General features: G+C 36.2%; 1 pseudogene; it reads left to right on the top strand.

The window, feature by feature from the left end:
- The first annotated feature begins 404 nt into the window (after positions 1-404).
- LOC149555293 (E3 ubiquitin-protein ligase PUB22-like) lies at positions 405-16,366 on the top strand (annotated as a pseudogene).
- Positions 16,367-17,009: the final 643 nt, after the last annotated feature.

Genomic DNA, 17,009 nt, shown 5'->3' with positions numbered 1-17,009 from the left:
CTGCCAACTTCTTGAGAGTTTCTTCCATGAGTTGTTGCGTATTAGTGATCTGTGCCTGATTCCTGGCAAGTTCCCTCAGTAGTGCCACAAGTTCGGCAACTATCGGTTCCTGTTCGGCAGCCATTCGATCAATCAAATGTGTCCTCTTTCGGCTATAAACTCTCATTCACTATCCAAAGGCTGGCACGATCGAAGCACTTTGATACCACTATAGTGATCCATTCCCTATATTCACTTTGTTTGATGGTTTTCTTCAACTCGCAATTCAGATTTCAGACCCTTGAAATGACCGTACGTTGCATGGAAGTCCGTACACCCAGTTGGAAGGGAGAAAGAACAGCCGTATGTGGGTTTGAGGGGGTTGTATGGTGATGATGCAGATGTTGTACAGTAGGTGATTTGTGATGGTCGTACAGTGTGGGGTTAGAGAAGAATGGCATACGGAGGATGGAGATGGAGTTGGCCGTATGGATGAAGGTCGTACAGTAGGAAGAGCGAACCGTACGATGAATGGGGATGGAGTTGGCCATAAGAATGAGGATGTTGGACGAGCCATATAGAGATATGCCGTACACAAGCAGCCAGCCTTAGGGTGGCCATATGGTGGTCTTGTGAGATCGTACGGTGTAGGAGAGGTAAATTGGAGGGGAAGAATGGGAGGTTGTACGGTGTATGGCAGTGACTGGGGGTGAATGATGGAATTCGTAGGGTGATATAGAGAGGCTTTCCAGACTACAGATAGTGAGAACCAAATCCAGATAAACAACAAAGGAAATACACAAAACAAGAGTAGATCGAACCAACACAATAGATATTCGCAATATGATGATGCTCTGACTTGCCAGATCCGAGCGAAGTATTACAGACGACAAAATAGGGTGAGGGTTGAATCCCACCGAAACTGGAATGACCAAATAGGGAAGATCTTTCACTTCCAAAATGGCGAACAATAGAGAATCCCAACAGGAATTCGCAGTATAGAGAAAATAATCCAAAAGCATGCCTATAGACTTCCTATAAGCCATGCTTAAATACCCGTCGGAAAACCTGTCTGAGGGTGTGCAATGATAGCTGACGTCGACACAAACTACGGAACAAAATAAAAATGGGTTTGAGATGCAATAAATCAATCAACCCATTACAAAAGTTTAATTTATTATTTATTTTATAACGGGAACATTACAATTCTTTAGCTTCCTTCCTCTTCTTTCGTCTTTTTTCCCTCTGTCACCTTTTAATCCTCTTTATAATATTAAGTTGACCCATTTTATAAATTTCTTTAAGCTCTCACTAGCCAAGGTTAATATTATATGAATTTAACTTCAGAATTCCTAATATCTCAAAAAAGGGACATTACAGTCCGCCCACCTTGAGACTGCTTTCCCTCAAGCAATAATGAGTCCATAAGCCAATGCTGGGGCCCCATGTTCATTTGCTAGCATACTATGTCCCATATGGGTAACTTTAAAGTCAGGACATGCCATGTTGTGGTGCCAATATCCATGTCTTTGAGCAACTTCATGTAGTCTGATTTCATTCTTTCCAATGCTTTCTTAAGAGTGAACGTTTGCACTATTGATTCCATTTATTAATTCCTTTTCCTTTTCAACACCTCTAACTTCTCACATGGTTTCTTCAACGTGTTTATGGGTTTTATCAAAATGCACTAAGGCTGCAATGACCATATCATTTGATACTTTTAGCTTGTCCTCTAAATGATCGTGTCTTGTCCTTGCATGATTCCTTTCACTTGGATGGCGTGTTTATTGGATCCATCCAAAGTTGCTAAGGTAAGAATTTTTCTTGTGCAAGGTTGCTTATCATCACTATCATGTGTACACTGTTGGGATCTTCATCATCATCATCCTTTCTATTTGGCCTTATCTCAATGTAGTGAATTTGTCCTTTTATCATACAATGATATCCAAGTGCTCAAGGTGCCTTCCATGTAAAACTCAACTTTTTTCTTCTTAGATCTTGTATAGTTTATTTATAAGTTTTAATTCTTCTTGGTTCTTTTTTAGATTATTTATAATATTCCAATTGGATATTCTCTCCACTTTTTTCTCAAATAAATTTCAGAATCATAAACAAGAATTTATATAATAATAACCATCGAATACCAGTAAATATCCAACAACATTAACCAATAATATTCTAGAATTCATTTTTGCTTTATAAACTAGTAATACAATAACAATCCAATCTTATAAATAGTGATAACAAATAGATTGGATAATAGAAAAATAACCAGAAACACAACTGTGAACTTAATCGCAAATCCACCGTAGATGATGAATCGGAGCTACATCCAATCCACCAAAGAAGAACCTAAGGGTTTGTGTCCTCGGATCCTAAATAGAAGTTGAAGTTTCCTTAATTCCTCCAAGAGACATCTCAAAATAAATCAATGTCCAAGCATGCCAAAATGAACTCCTTATTCTTCTTTAAGGGCCCAACATGTGACTCTTGAACTTCCTTCCTCTTCTTTCATCTTTTTTCCCTTTGTCACCTTTTAACTCTCTTTATAGTGTTAAGTTGACCCATTTTATAAATTTCTTTAAGCTCTCGCAAGCTAAATGTAATATTATATGAATTTACCTTTGGAATTCCTAATTTCCCAAAAAAGGGACATTCCAGTTCACCTTTCTCAAGATTGGTTGCCCTCAAGCAATAATGAGTCCATAAGCCAATACTAGGGCCCCATATCCATCTACTAGCAACACCGTGGCCCAGATGGGTAACTCTAAAGTCAGGATCTCGCATGTCGTGGTGCCAATATCCCTGCCTTTGAGCAACTTCATGTAATCTGATTTCTTTCTTTCCATTGCTTTCTTTAGAGTGTGAAGGTTTGCACTTTTAATTCCATTCATCATTCCCTTCTCCTTTTCAACACCTTTGGCTTCTCACATGGTTTCTTCAATGTGTTTATGAGTTTCGTCAAAATGCACTAAAGCTGCAATGACCATATCATTTGATACTTTTAGCTTGTCCTCCAAATGATTGTGTTGTCCTTGAATGATTCCTTTCACTTGGATGGCATGTTTGCTGGATCCATCCAAAGTTGCTAAGGTATGAATTTTTCTTGCACAAGGTTGTGTATCATCACTATCATGTGTACACAATTGGGGTCTTCATCATCATCATCCTCTCTGTTTGGCCTTATCTCAATGTGCTTTTAGGAACTTAATATTTTAAGTGCAAATTAATGGAAAGTTTAAATAGTCGTTACTCATGGAATTAAATGCAAATCCGGCCGTTATAATCGTTGGCCGACCTTAATTTCGTTCGTGTTGTGCCAACATTCTAATTCCTTAAGGCTATTTCATCGGACTTGCAAGCAATTGGTTTTTACAATTTCTCCTTTTCCAATTCAATGATATCCAAGTGCTCAAGGTTCCTTCCATGTAAAACTCAACTTTTTTCTTCTTAGATCTTGTCTAGTTTATCTATAAGGCCTAATTCTTCTTGGTTCTTTCTAGATTATTTATAATATCCCACTCGGATATTCTCTCCACTTTTTTCTCAAATAAATTTCAGAAACATAAACAAGAATTTATACAATAATAATGATCGAATACTAGTAAATAACCAACAACATTAACCAGTAATACTCTAGAATTCGGTATTGCATTATAAACCAGTAATACATTAACAATCCAATCTTATAAATAGTGATAACGGATAGATTAGATAATAGAAAAAAAACGTAAAATGCAGCTGTTAACTTCGTCGCGAATCCACCATAGATGATGAATTGGGGCTACGTCCAATCCACCAAAGAAGACCCTAAGGGTTTGCCTCCTTGGATCGTGAATAGAAGTTGAAGTTTCCTTAATTTCTCCAAGAGACATCTCAAAGTAAATCAATGTCCAAGCATACCAAAATGAACTCCTCATCCTTCTTTTAAGGGCCCAACATGTGACTCTTGAACTTCCTTCCTCTTCTTTGATCTTTTTTCCCTCTGTCGCCTTTTAACCCTCTTTATAATGTTAAGTTGACCCATTTTATAAACATCTTTAAGCTCTCACAAGCCAAGCTTAACATTATATGAATTTATCTTCATAATTCCTAATGTCCCAAAAAGGGAACTTTATTACAGTTCCCCCCTCCTCAAGATTGCTTGCCCTCAAGCAATAATGAGTCCATAAGCCAATACTAGGGCCCCATATCCATCTGGGAACATCATTGTGGCCCATACTGGTAACTCTAAAGTTAGGACCTGCCATGTCGTGGTGCCAAAAATGAAAATGCAACCCAACTATCAATATGATCCTTGGATCCCATGTTAATCTCCAAATCTCCACTGCAACAGTAGATTGCACAACTCTGATCATAAATCTCCAACTGTGTAGCATCACAACATAATTGACAAAATGTAAAACATACACTTTGTTAACACTTGGATCCCAAACCAACCTATTAGCACAATCTTGGGTGTAGAAATAGATGATCAATGAATCTCCAACCTCCTAAATCAGCCAACTAAATAAATCGGTGCCCAACACATTGCCCATATGCAAGGAAACAAACTCATATGACTCTTGCATGTTGTTGCTATAATCTGAATCAAGAATAGAAATGGTATCCATGTTGTCATTTTGCCTTTGTATCAGAAGGAAAATCATCTAATGAGGTATGTGCGTCGAGAGGAAATCAATCTGCAACTCACTACTGTCCAAAAGTTGAGCCAAATCTAAAAATCTACTAATAGTCTAAGCAAGGCAGCTATTGACAATTGGAGTATGCAGAAAGATAAAATCACCAATCAATAAGTAGGCATCTGCAATATCATAAAAAACATGATAATAAATCTCTAGGTAGGTTATAAAAACCCTTAGGGCACACGAAGGACAACTCTGAAATCTGTGCTTCACCATAAGCATCATCGCAAAAATCAACACCTTCATCATTGAAGAGATCATCGTCAAGTGAAATCTCTGAATTATTTTCACTTGATTTATCTCTCTCCACATGACAATGTGAAGATGTACCACAACTGTCATAAAAATCAGAATTCTCATAGTTTACTTCTTGCTTTTCATTAAAAAATTTTCAACATAATGATCCTTATGGAGATAAGGTGAAGTTGGACTAACGAGTCCTCAACTTCCTCAACACTGATCTCCACTTCTTGAGCTGACTCTTCTTCTTTGCTTTCCTCACAAGTATGATCAAGTGAGCAGATATGCTTACACGTAAAATAAATCTATCTTTTCCGCATTTGGTTCTTGCTCATTTTTTGAGATTCTACAACCTATAATTCCCTTGCCTTCAATTCTTCTTGAGCACCTTGTTGACCAAAGTGCAAGCAACTTTTGAAGCCTTTTGTTTTATGTTTGAAATTGCCAACAACATTTGTAGATATTGCTGAAAATGAGCATCACTCTCATTAATTGTCATAACCATAATGTCTTCCATGGTTGCGGCAACATCTCCATCGTGTTCTCCCATGATTGTGCTTAATAGATTGTGAAACACGGTATGTATTAAATCATACAATCCCAAGTCAAGTAGTAGATTGCACAACCTGATATATGCAAATGATTTTAGTATGGTAACCCTTCTATGGAAATGACTACTACTATCCCCAAGATTTTGAAAACTATCAATATTAAGTTAAACTACATCCTTCATGATGTCATAAGGTTCTTGTTTGTGCTAAAATTCTTATGACCTCCATTAGACAAGAAGTAGCCAACAACCTTATCTCACTATCTAAGTGCTTCAACCATGTGTGAGGATTCAAAACAAACACTATAGGCACAAGAGCAACCTGCAAAAATTCAGGAGGTGATTGATTGACTATGGTCAAACATTCTTCCAATTGAATCAATGTGATAAGATTGTTTTCTCAAGTTTGTGGTTCTAGTCCAAGTTTTTACCTTGTCTCAAAAAGTAATTTGGCCAACTCCATAATGTTGATTGATATCATTTTTAAGTCTAATATTTTTTCTGAACCTACCTTATTCACCTTTTCCTTCCTCAGATTATACATCAAATTAATTGAATGTAAAACTTGCATTGATAAAAAAAGTTGCTTCAACAATGTCTCAACATCTCAGAACATAAACTATCAAATTATGCCAACTGGAAAAAGGTAAGTATTTTCCAATCTCTAGTCTCAATGGAATTGCAACCCACAATGTTTTCAACGTCCAACATCAATACCTAATATGGCAACAACACTCCCTCTTTTATGACTGCATCTATGAAGATTAACCACTCAGCCTTTGTGAATCATCACAGAAAATTGTCATACAACCTTCATGCCACAATAAGTATCAGAATAATTTTATTCTAATACCCTGATATTATAATTGAACCATCTAATATTGTCTCATGCATTTAAGGTTTAGAAGTTTGGTCTTGAGGTAATTGATATTTACCACATGACGTTGCATTGGAATCTGTTAGTTTTGTAGCTTGCTCGGATTTCTGTAATTCTTTCAAATAATATAGCTTCCTGCCCATTGGCTCAGATGAGCTATCCTACCAACCCTTGTGGGAGGACTTTGTTATGTATTGAGATTGTTAAAGAGCCAACAAAATTACAAACCTCATACTACAAGGCACTTTTGTTTAGCTTTGAACTAAGCGTGTTGGAAATTATATTTTATTGTTGAATTACTAGAGTCAAATTGAGCACCTTTAATCTTCTATACCTATGGTTATACCAGAGGAAGGTTCAACATTTCCATGGAAAAATTTACTCACTTCCAACCCACATTGACTGGCTCATCCAAGCTAATTTTTTCAAGATTATTAACTTGGTCGTTCAAAATTGTAGGGCAATAGCAAGATCTGTTACTGATATTCATCATTATAAGGATCATAGTTAGTTGTCTTTTAATTCCCACATCCATGTCATTTGTTTCACAACACGTGCTCTCGACATGCAATGTGGACTGTGTGTCTTATGCTTCTGACCTGATGACCTTCATTGGAGTTATTCGTTCAATATGCTTTTGGTCACACCGTATTAAGCAGTGTATTTTAATTTTTAATGCTTCCATCCTCTGCAGACTTGGAGCACACGACGCTAAGCCATCAACATCAAAATGGAAATGGTGCCCAAACTCATACATAATAAATTCAACAAGTCCTGCCCTCAATGCCTAGGCTTTCGTGCAAAGCTCAGATATACTTTGTTTCTCCTTAAGCTCACAAAATTACCTTATTTTGGTCACTTTCTCTTTCGGTTACCAAAATCTTACACAATGATATTCCACATTTGATGTAGATATTGTTTTGTATGAGTTGGTGACACAGATAATACTTTTGTCAAAAGAATGAATCATATTATTGCAAATGTTTCATCTTCTCCTGCAATATTCTCCAGAAACGACTTCGTAGATATGAATTCTTTGTTTTATTTTTATTTTTTTTGAGACCCAATACTTGTTGGAAATGACATGTCTGTAGCAACAGTTCTGTGGTGAAGTTTTTGTTGCCGTTAGACTTCCCCAAATGCGTTACAAAGTCTCACTGTAATGCACACCCAAAATAGTCTGTGTCATATTTTAATTTAATACCTGCTATTAATCTATGTCTAAGGCTAGCCACGGCCCCCTCAATCTCTATCACCTTTCCTAAATACCCAAAGAATGAATTGTGGAGACCATTTGATAATTTAATTCTTTCACACCATGTTCGGTTATAAAGGATGACACCAGATCATAATTATTAGCTTCCAACGCACCAATAGAAGGCCATTATCATCATTCAACTATAATTTACAAAATATCCATGACATGCTATCAGAAATGTAGATGCCCAGCCTGTGCCAAAGTCTATGGAAAATTGAATTGCCGACACACCCTAGGCCAAAGTCTATGAAATCGAATGTTCTCTAATGTGTTATTCCTTCACCTGTCGGCACCACAATGGAGACTCTCTCCCTCGGTTAGTGAGCAATAATTGTCCAGATTTTGGTCAATTACCTGAAATAACCTCTTAATTCCCCTTACTAAGAGTTTTCCACACCCAACACTAGTGATTGATAAAGCTATTGCTGGAATTATTGAGAAGAAAATGGCCATGCAGAAAACTGATTTCACCAATTTATATGCTATCTTTTGTTATTAAAAAATTAAAGCTCAATATAGGGGTGCACAACAATTTCAGTCCGACTGTGATTCAATGAAAAGACAAGCTTCTGCCAATATAGGCTGCCCCGGATGCCTTTCCGGTGGAAATGAATTGTCTTTCTCGTAAGAATAGTCTAACCCTAAATGGCATAAGCTCAATATGCTCAGTATGAAGTTCCAGATTAAGATCAATCATTCATATTGCACCCATAACTAAACAATAGAAGCCCAACAAAACATAAATATTTGCCAATAGTTTCATCGTAATACTTTATGGTAGCCCCAAATAATCAACCAATAAATAATTTTACTCCTTCAAATGATTTAATTAAGATGTTGCTCCCGTTTTAAATGTGGATGGCGCAAAATGAGTTTTGTTTCTTCCAAACTGACGCAAATATCAAAATCAAAGAGATTTTAGACCTTTGCAAAAATCTTCAAACCCATATTTATTTTATTTCCAGATTCAATTGAAAAGCCCCTTTTTCTCAGAATAGTGAGTAAAATTTTCAATTGAGTGGTTCTCAAAATCTGACCATTAAATTTTTCTGATAAAACCTTTATGTGAAAATGTTTCTAATAAACCTCTGATAGAAGCTTACGGAATATTCTTTCTATATAAAGTCCATAGGGCGACAGGATTTTTGGATCTGATACCACTATAATATTCTAGTCAGATATTCTCTCCAATTTTTTCTCCAATAAATTGAAAATCATAAACAAGAATCTATACAATAATAACCATCAAATACCAATAAATAACCAACAACATTAACAAATAAATAACTAACAAATACTCTAGAATTCGTTATTGCATTATAATCCAGCAATACAATAACAATCCAATCGTATAAACAGTTATAACAGTCAGATTGGATAATCAAAACAGAACCCGAAATGCAGCTATGAACTCTGCCATGAATCCACCACAAATGATGAATCGGGGCTACGTCCAAACCACCAAAAAAGATTTCTGTCCTCAAATCCTGAATAGAAGCTGAAGCTTCCTTAATTTCTCCAAAGGAAATCTCAAAACAAAAAAAATGTCAAAGCATGCCAAAATGAACTCGTCATCCTTCTTTGAAAGACCCAAGGTGTGACTCTTGAGGTTGCTTCCTCTTATTTTCTCATTTTTCCCTCTATCACCTTTTAATCCCCTTTATAATATTAAGTTGACCCATTTTATAAATTTATTTAAGCTCTCATAGGCCAAACTTCATATTATATGAATTTAACTTCAGAATTCTTAATGTCCCAAAAAAGGGACATCACATTATTTTGATCTTTAGGTTTTGATATTTCTCTTGGTGGAGCTTCCCTCATCATGGTTACAGGTTCCATAGCCCTTGACATTTTGATAGCCTCTTGAAGGGTACTTGGGCTTAGTGTCTTGAGCTAAACTTCATTGATAGGGTCCATTAAGCCATCCATAAATAGGAGTATACTGCATTGATCTTGTTTTTTTATTTATCTCTTTGAAATGTATTTCCATGCCCTCATTATTGAACCATTCTACAAGTCTTTCTGCAAATTCGACACAAGATGTTATCTTTGTTGTAATGTCCCTTGTTGGTACCTTACACAATTTAGTTTAAATTTCTCAATTGAACTTTTGCAGACCAATTCTATGTGTCTAATTTCCACTCTCATCCCTTTTTCGTGATGTAATATTTCTTTATATACATTTATATGACAAAAGGTGTCTCTTCATATTATTTATTAATATTAATACTATTATTATGTTATTATAATATTGTATTTCATTATATAATAATTTTTAATTTTGATACTTTAACATCAATGTAATATATTATGCAATATTATAATTTATTATAATAAATTATAACTATACCATTATTAATATTTTTTTAATTTATTATTTATCTATTCATTTATATTTTAATTATATAGATCTGATTTTGACGGTGATATTACAGCCCTCCCCTCTCAAATTTTGCTTGACCTCAAAAATAAATATCATAACTTTTCTTGTAGAGCCAACACACGAAGCATATAATTGGATGCAAGAAGACGTAAGGGATTCATGGAGTATACATCATAATGCATGAAAAACACAAAACATACACAAAGTAAACACACAAGTACATAAAAACTCGAAGTAGACACATGAATGCATGAAAATATGAAGTAGACACATGAATGCATGAAAATATGAAGTAGACACATAAATGCATCAAAACACGAGGAGTAGACATGACATAGACACATAATGCATGCATTCTTGATTAATGCCTTACAATTTACAATTGGTAATGAGCTAGAGTCAAGAAAATGATTTACAAAATTTACTTCTTCGATAGAATCTTGCACCCAAAAGTGATCATTGGTACATATGTGTATGTATAAGTTTCAAAGAAAACATGAGTCATGATAAATTACTCCAACCCAATCCCATACTAAGTTCAAGAGTGGAACTTTGGCCCCTTGGCCTCATCCACACAAGGTGGCCTACTTAGTAGAATGCTTGTTTTATTTTGCTCTAATTATTATTATTCATTGTCGAGAAGAACACTTAGGATGTAAACAGATTGCTTAGTCTCCAAAGTCAACGCTTTCCCTCAAAGTTTACAGATCCAAGCCCTTAAGCCTTTCTTGGACATATCCACAAGGCGCTCGGGGACGTTCATCTCTAGCTTAACTCGGAATAACCGATTGATTGGATCTACACTAGCCTCTCCTTGGATACACCTTTGTTCTCTCTCCTTGGACTACTTCTATAGATAAATTAGTGATAAACTATATGTGAATTGAAAAGTCCATCCTATCCTGGTTATTATTCTAGTCTATGACAATGTTGAGATGCAATAGGTTGCTTAGATACCAAACTCAATGGTTTCCCTCAAGGTTTTACATATCCAAGCCCTTAAGCCTTTCTCGGACATGTCCACAAGGTGACGAAGTCGCTGTTCTCTCCCCTATCTTGGGAACAAGCAGTTGGATGGATTTACACAAGCCTCTCCCTAAACACATCTCTTCTGTTCCTATTAGACTTGGATAATAACAATAGTTGTTGAGCATGTATGTTTAAATAATGGTAACACTCTATCATTATCTGAATTTATTACTATGCATAATCAAAATAAACAATATTGTACATACCAGTCACAAAGATGTAGGAAGCTCCTCTTTATAATCTGAGTATCATCCTTGTCCAATGATGTTCCCTGACTCTGTAAGAAATCTTACTGTATTTAAGTTTTTAACATATAGTTTTGCAGATGATATATGTAATTGATTTCTTTTCTTCTAATTCTGTGTATGTGTTGGGTGTAAAACCTACTGTCAGCATTTGAATGTGACTCAATGCAGATGCTGGTTTTATCGATATTGCCTTGATTACTCTTATGGTATTGCTGCATTTTTTTTTTCTTCTCTATTGTTTTTGTCATCAACTATCTTATTGGCTTGTGATCAAATTAATTAGATTGCTGCGTCTCTTAATAACCAGGTGCCCTCTTAATGAGCAACTAATATACTCTCTTTGTTAATATCAGAATTACTGGCATAGACCTTATTGCTAATGTAGTGTCACTCACTAACGATTCCAATTTTGTTCTTAACATTTTTTCCGTATTCCTTTGATCAATTTCTTTCTCCGTAGCTTCAGTCCATGTTCATTTAATCTGAGATTAGTTACTCCTTCCAAAGGTCTTCTCTCTCTCATACGTACAGTGTAAATGAGTCTAGATTGTAACTATATACTCTTTATGAATACTTAATTTCTTGTTATCAACTCCAGCTTACCTTTTTCTGATATCTTCTTATTATGCCTGTGATATGCACTGACCCAATGGTAATATATGTTCCACCATCTTAGAGAATACTGATATCAGTGATCAAATCCAATCACCCTTTGAATGCTTCCTTGTAATGTGTACAGTAATGTCTTCTAATTTTTAAAGTCCTCTTCCCACGTACAACAAATTTAGTAATAAGAATGATGTATTCCCTTAATTTTCCTCATGAAGTGTAATCTCTTATTTTCTAACCTTTTATGTGATAGTCTTTACTCACGATGTACTAGTGGCTTTGTAGTTGACAGTCTATTTCTTTCCTTCGCTGCCACAAACTATATACTGTTTCCTATTTTTAATCCCCCTTGGTTACTGTACCTGCACAATGTATTGATGTACGTGGGAGTGGGGTCATGGTCTAGGCACACCCTGATACATGTTGACGTGTAGATACAAGTGATTGCCACACGCAACAAGCGGCTTACCTTTAAATCTATTCCCTTCTAATGTGGTTTGCTCTTTGAATGTGTTGCTGCTTTGATGGCACTCACCCCTGTCCGCTGATGTCATCACACTCATGGGTTTTTGGGTCGCTGTCAGATCTTACTCGCAGAAATTTATTTTTATGCCAAATGTTTTTCCTTCTTTTCAATAATCTTCTTTTCTCCTACGTCTATTCCCTATTTGTTGGTTGCGTCTTCTATGTACTATCCAATTATATCCAATACAAAATGTATTCCTTGCATCTGTGGTGATTCCCGATGACACCATTAAATGCTTGAACCAGCAAGAGGTTTTTGTAGGAAAGATTCTGATTCATTGCTTGTCACGATGAGCAGTAAGATTGGATCGTGGGTCACAATCCAGTATTTTACTAGACATTTTGAGTGCTGATGTTTCCAATATGGGATCCCTATAAATTCTTTACCAACAAGTATTGCTGTTGTTCTCAAATTTTGAAGATTCTAGAGCTGGTCGTTACCCAATTAATATGATTGTTATTTGGGTATTATGTCATCTCACCATACCAATCATTGATCACTAGTTATATTCGTTGCTTGGCTACTAATAACTTCGTAATCTTTCTTTGCCATGTGTTTATTTCTTTCTTGTCACTGGTCCTAGTCAAGTCTCACGATATGCTAATGCTCATCTCTGATCATTTTAGACTCAAATAAGATATTCAACTTTTCCATCTAATCCATATTATTATATATCAAATAATCTGTATATTCTATTGACCCGAGTCCATCTTGACTTTCATAATAAATTCTACTTTAGCATTCCATGATATTATCGTTTGTAATTTCCATTTGCATATTGTCTCTTTAAAAATATATGTGATTCCTTATTGCTTTGCCATTCAATTCGATGCCTACCTCTCTTGCAATCAAACTCCTAGATTGCTTAATCATATGTATGTTTTATGAATGTATTGGTTGTCTATTCCTGGCTTAAATTAGTTTCTAATATTATACTTTGTCATGGAATGATAAAGATTAATCTATGTTGAGATCCTAGTTTTATCTTTTCTCTACAAGATGGTAGGCACTAGGCTTTGATAGGCTTTGATACCATTACTAATATTATATTATTATTATTTTATTTATTTATTATTTATCTATTCATTCATATTTTAATCATATAGATCTTTTTGTAATGACCCTTACTATAAAGGCCACTGAAATCCTCAAACTGGACTGAGACAATTTGTCAAACACTTGGCATGTAACTGAATAGAGCTGCGAATAAGGCTAATTGTTGTGCAACTAAACCACAAAGTACAATGCCAATGAACAATAACAGTACCAATAACAATATTCAGATTATGGCAAATTTCAGCTTGCTATTACCGACATTTATGGAATGTGGTGCAAATGCATATGATTATAGATGGAAGACCATATGTAACCCTCATAAATGCAGTCCTAATCTGATTACAACAAAGGACTGATTTGAACACACAAATTGACTGAATTAAATAGCAGATATTAATGAACTGTCTAACTATGCAATTTTGATTGTAATCTACCAAACCCTTGACAAGACAATACAATGCTATGATATCACTGTTCAGATTGGAATATATATGACTGTTACAGCAGTGAATACAATGCAACTTTTACATTTTTTGCCATCAACTATCAACTCAATTGCAATGTAAAAGAACCTGGATCGCTGCCTTAATTTGCTGATGACGGCTGATGAAGTCGACACCCCAAATCTGCCCAAACCGCCCTCCAACTGTGACAAATCTGCAACCCTGTGTTGGCCGTACCAGGTAGCTGGGAGACTGCGATTTCAATATCTGATTTTTTTGTATTTTTACTGCTGACGAAAATGCCCTAATTGGGGTCGCCTAGGGTCATATTGTGCCCTCCCAAAAGCATAGAATAGTTCCCCAATAGGTTGAGGAGATATGAGCAAATATTTGATTCCAAACCCTGGAGTTGCAATTCTGAAAATGTGCCATTTATGTCTTCAAACCCTTGCCAAAATGATCCACCAATGCTATGATGAATTCGAGCCCTTATTCCAACCACGGACAAACCCTACAACGGATTCTCGATGAAGTACCAATGAGATGGCTGAATACCAACTCCAATTATGCAACCCTTCAGTAGATATTTCACTACCTCAGTTATGCCAATCTAGGGGAGTGATTCGTTCCCAAAGATCGAATAATATTTGCAGACCCAAGAGACTACAAATTTGCTCCACAATGGAAGAAGTAGAAGAAATCTCAAATCCAAGCCTGCCCAAATGAGAGGCCCAGCCCTCTATTTATTCACTTTTTCTAAGAAGCTGCTAGAACTTCTAGAAACATCCTTTATAAAATCTCATTATAATGCACTTTTTCTAGAACTTCTAGAAACATCCTTTATAAAATCTCATTATAATGCACTTTTTATAATAAAGTAATTTTATAAAATAAAAAGTGCAACTCAACTTAAAATTATAACATGTAGGCCCCGATAACACATAATAATGAAATATAACCTCTTAACACTTCTTCAAGAGCAAAATATGACCATCTGATCCGCAGAATTGACTCTCTCTCCACACCATTTGCCTACGAGAGTCGAGGATAGGCAAATCCGGCACGCTATACGAGGTCAGCCAAAAATGGGGACATTACACTTTTGATGGGGATATTACATTTGCATTGCCCTAGTTGATCATCCCCTTATACCACTCGTGATATTCTAAGAAAAATGCACCATATTTGATGATGTCTTTGTTGGTTGTAAGGTTTAACTGAAAGGTATCTATATTTTATATCCATGACTAGGTTGTCTCCTTCCTTGATTCATTGAGCTAGTGGTAGATTTCTTAGTTTTAGGTGTTTCCTTCCTTCACTTCCATTATTGTTGTTGGCGATGGTTATTATAGTGTGTGTTTGCATATCCAAATATTGGCCACTTTTATTTTGTGTGTCGAAGTGACTCATTTTTTTACTAAGGTCTCATTCGTCCATTTCTTGTTTGTGTTTTGAATTTTTCCTTAATCTCTTGTGAAAGTATGTTTTGAATTCCTTATTATGTATCAACTTCATAGGATGGCAAGAGTATAAGCTCTTAATTTGTATAATACATCCAGCAATGATTGGTACATTCGTAGCGATTCTCCAAAATCCAACATGGTATCAGAGCTAGATTGGAGGCTACAAATCTAAAAATCTATCTAATAAGCCACCATGAAAGCCAATCTGCGGAAGACAGTGAAATGGGTTGTGGTTACGATCTTGTGGTGGATTGTGAGGAAGCTTTGGGGGCTCTTCATTCTCTGATCCCATTGCTAGACGAGATGTTAAAATTGTTCACTAGTGCAAAGTACCTAGCTTCCGTGGCCACCATTCTTAGGAAACGCACAGCCAAAGCAGGTTTTCATGCCACTCTTCTTTCCCAAATGGTGTGTAGGAAAGTCGTTGAATGATTTGTTTTAAATGGCAATGATGATTTAATTAAAGGGCTTTTTGAGGTGTTAACAGAGGAGGTATGTGAGTAGGCTACTGTCGCTGCCCTTGGGATGTTAATCGAAATTACAATCAACAACAGGAGAAGCAGAAACAAAGCCATCAAGGTTGGGGCGGTGTGTGTTGACTAAATTGCTTCCTAATCAACCTCTTAACAAAAAGAAAATGTGGGAAAGGATTTTATGTCTTCTCGACATGTTGTGTGGATGTACAAAAGTGCTTCCGTCACTGACCACGCTATGGGCATCCATGCGGGCCCTAAGAAGATATTGAGAGCATCTGAATTGGCTAGCGAGAAAATTGTTCAAATTCTTTGGTCTCTTTACCAATTTTCTTGCTCTAGGCATGTTATGAATGAAATATTGCAAGACAGAGTCATGGCAAAGGTTTGCCTTCTCCTTTAAGTTGACTGCACCACTGAGACTAAGACCAGGGCAAGGGAGATGCACAAACACCGTAGTAACCTATGGATGAATTCACCTACATTCCCTCATGGATCTTTTGATTACAAATATGAAGTCACAAAATTTCAGAGTTCCTTGTAATCATTAGTTATAAGGGAGGATAGCAGAAACAAAGAGTTGCAGGAGAGGATAGCAGAAACAAAGAATAGTTGTAATGTTCCCAACCTCCGAATACCATTCTGATCAGTAGTACTAGTCTGACCTCCTCAAATAGAATGTAGGGAATGCAGAAAAGGGGCTGAATGTACGGTATGCAAGATGTGATGTGACCACATGACAATGAATGGGGGGGTTTGTACGATATAGGAGGGAAAAATGGCAGTTCGTATGGTAGTAAAAACAAGAGGCAGTGTGTTTGTACGGTAAGCAATATTTGGTCGTATGTTAGTGAGGTTTATGATTTGTATGGTGATGAAGAGTGTAGGAGTTAGGCCGTAGGGAGGTGGTACAATGGGAAGCCCACAAGGTCGTACGGATGGTAGATGTGGGGTAGCTGTACGATGGAAGATTGGAGGCCATACGGTGGAGAAATGGAGGTTGTATGGTAGGGAATGAGGATGTCGTAGGATTGAAGATTATGTTGTTTGTCAAATGGAGGAGTGCACTAAGTGATGTACAGAGTTTGGAGTGTATGGTAATGCATGCGAATGTATAAAATATGCAGAGGAAATGCACAAAACATTTGCCATAGATTTCATTCACTTAACATCAAGAGAGTTTGGTC

The sequence above is a fragment of the Cupressus sempervirens genome, chromosome 5, assembly GCF_028749045.1.
Source record: "Cupressus sempervirens isolate cs-2001-9-10 chromosome 5, ASM2874904v1, whole genome shotgun sequence".
Classification (NCBI taxonomy): Eukaryota; Viridiplantae; Streptophyta; class Pinopsida; order Cupressales; family Cupressaceae; genus Cupressus; species Cupressus sempervirens.
This window is presented reverse-complemented; position numbering and strand designations above follow the sequence as displayed.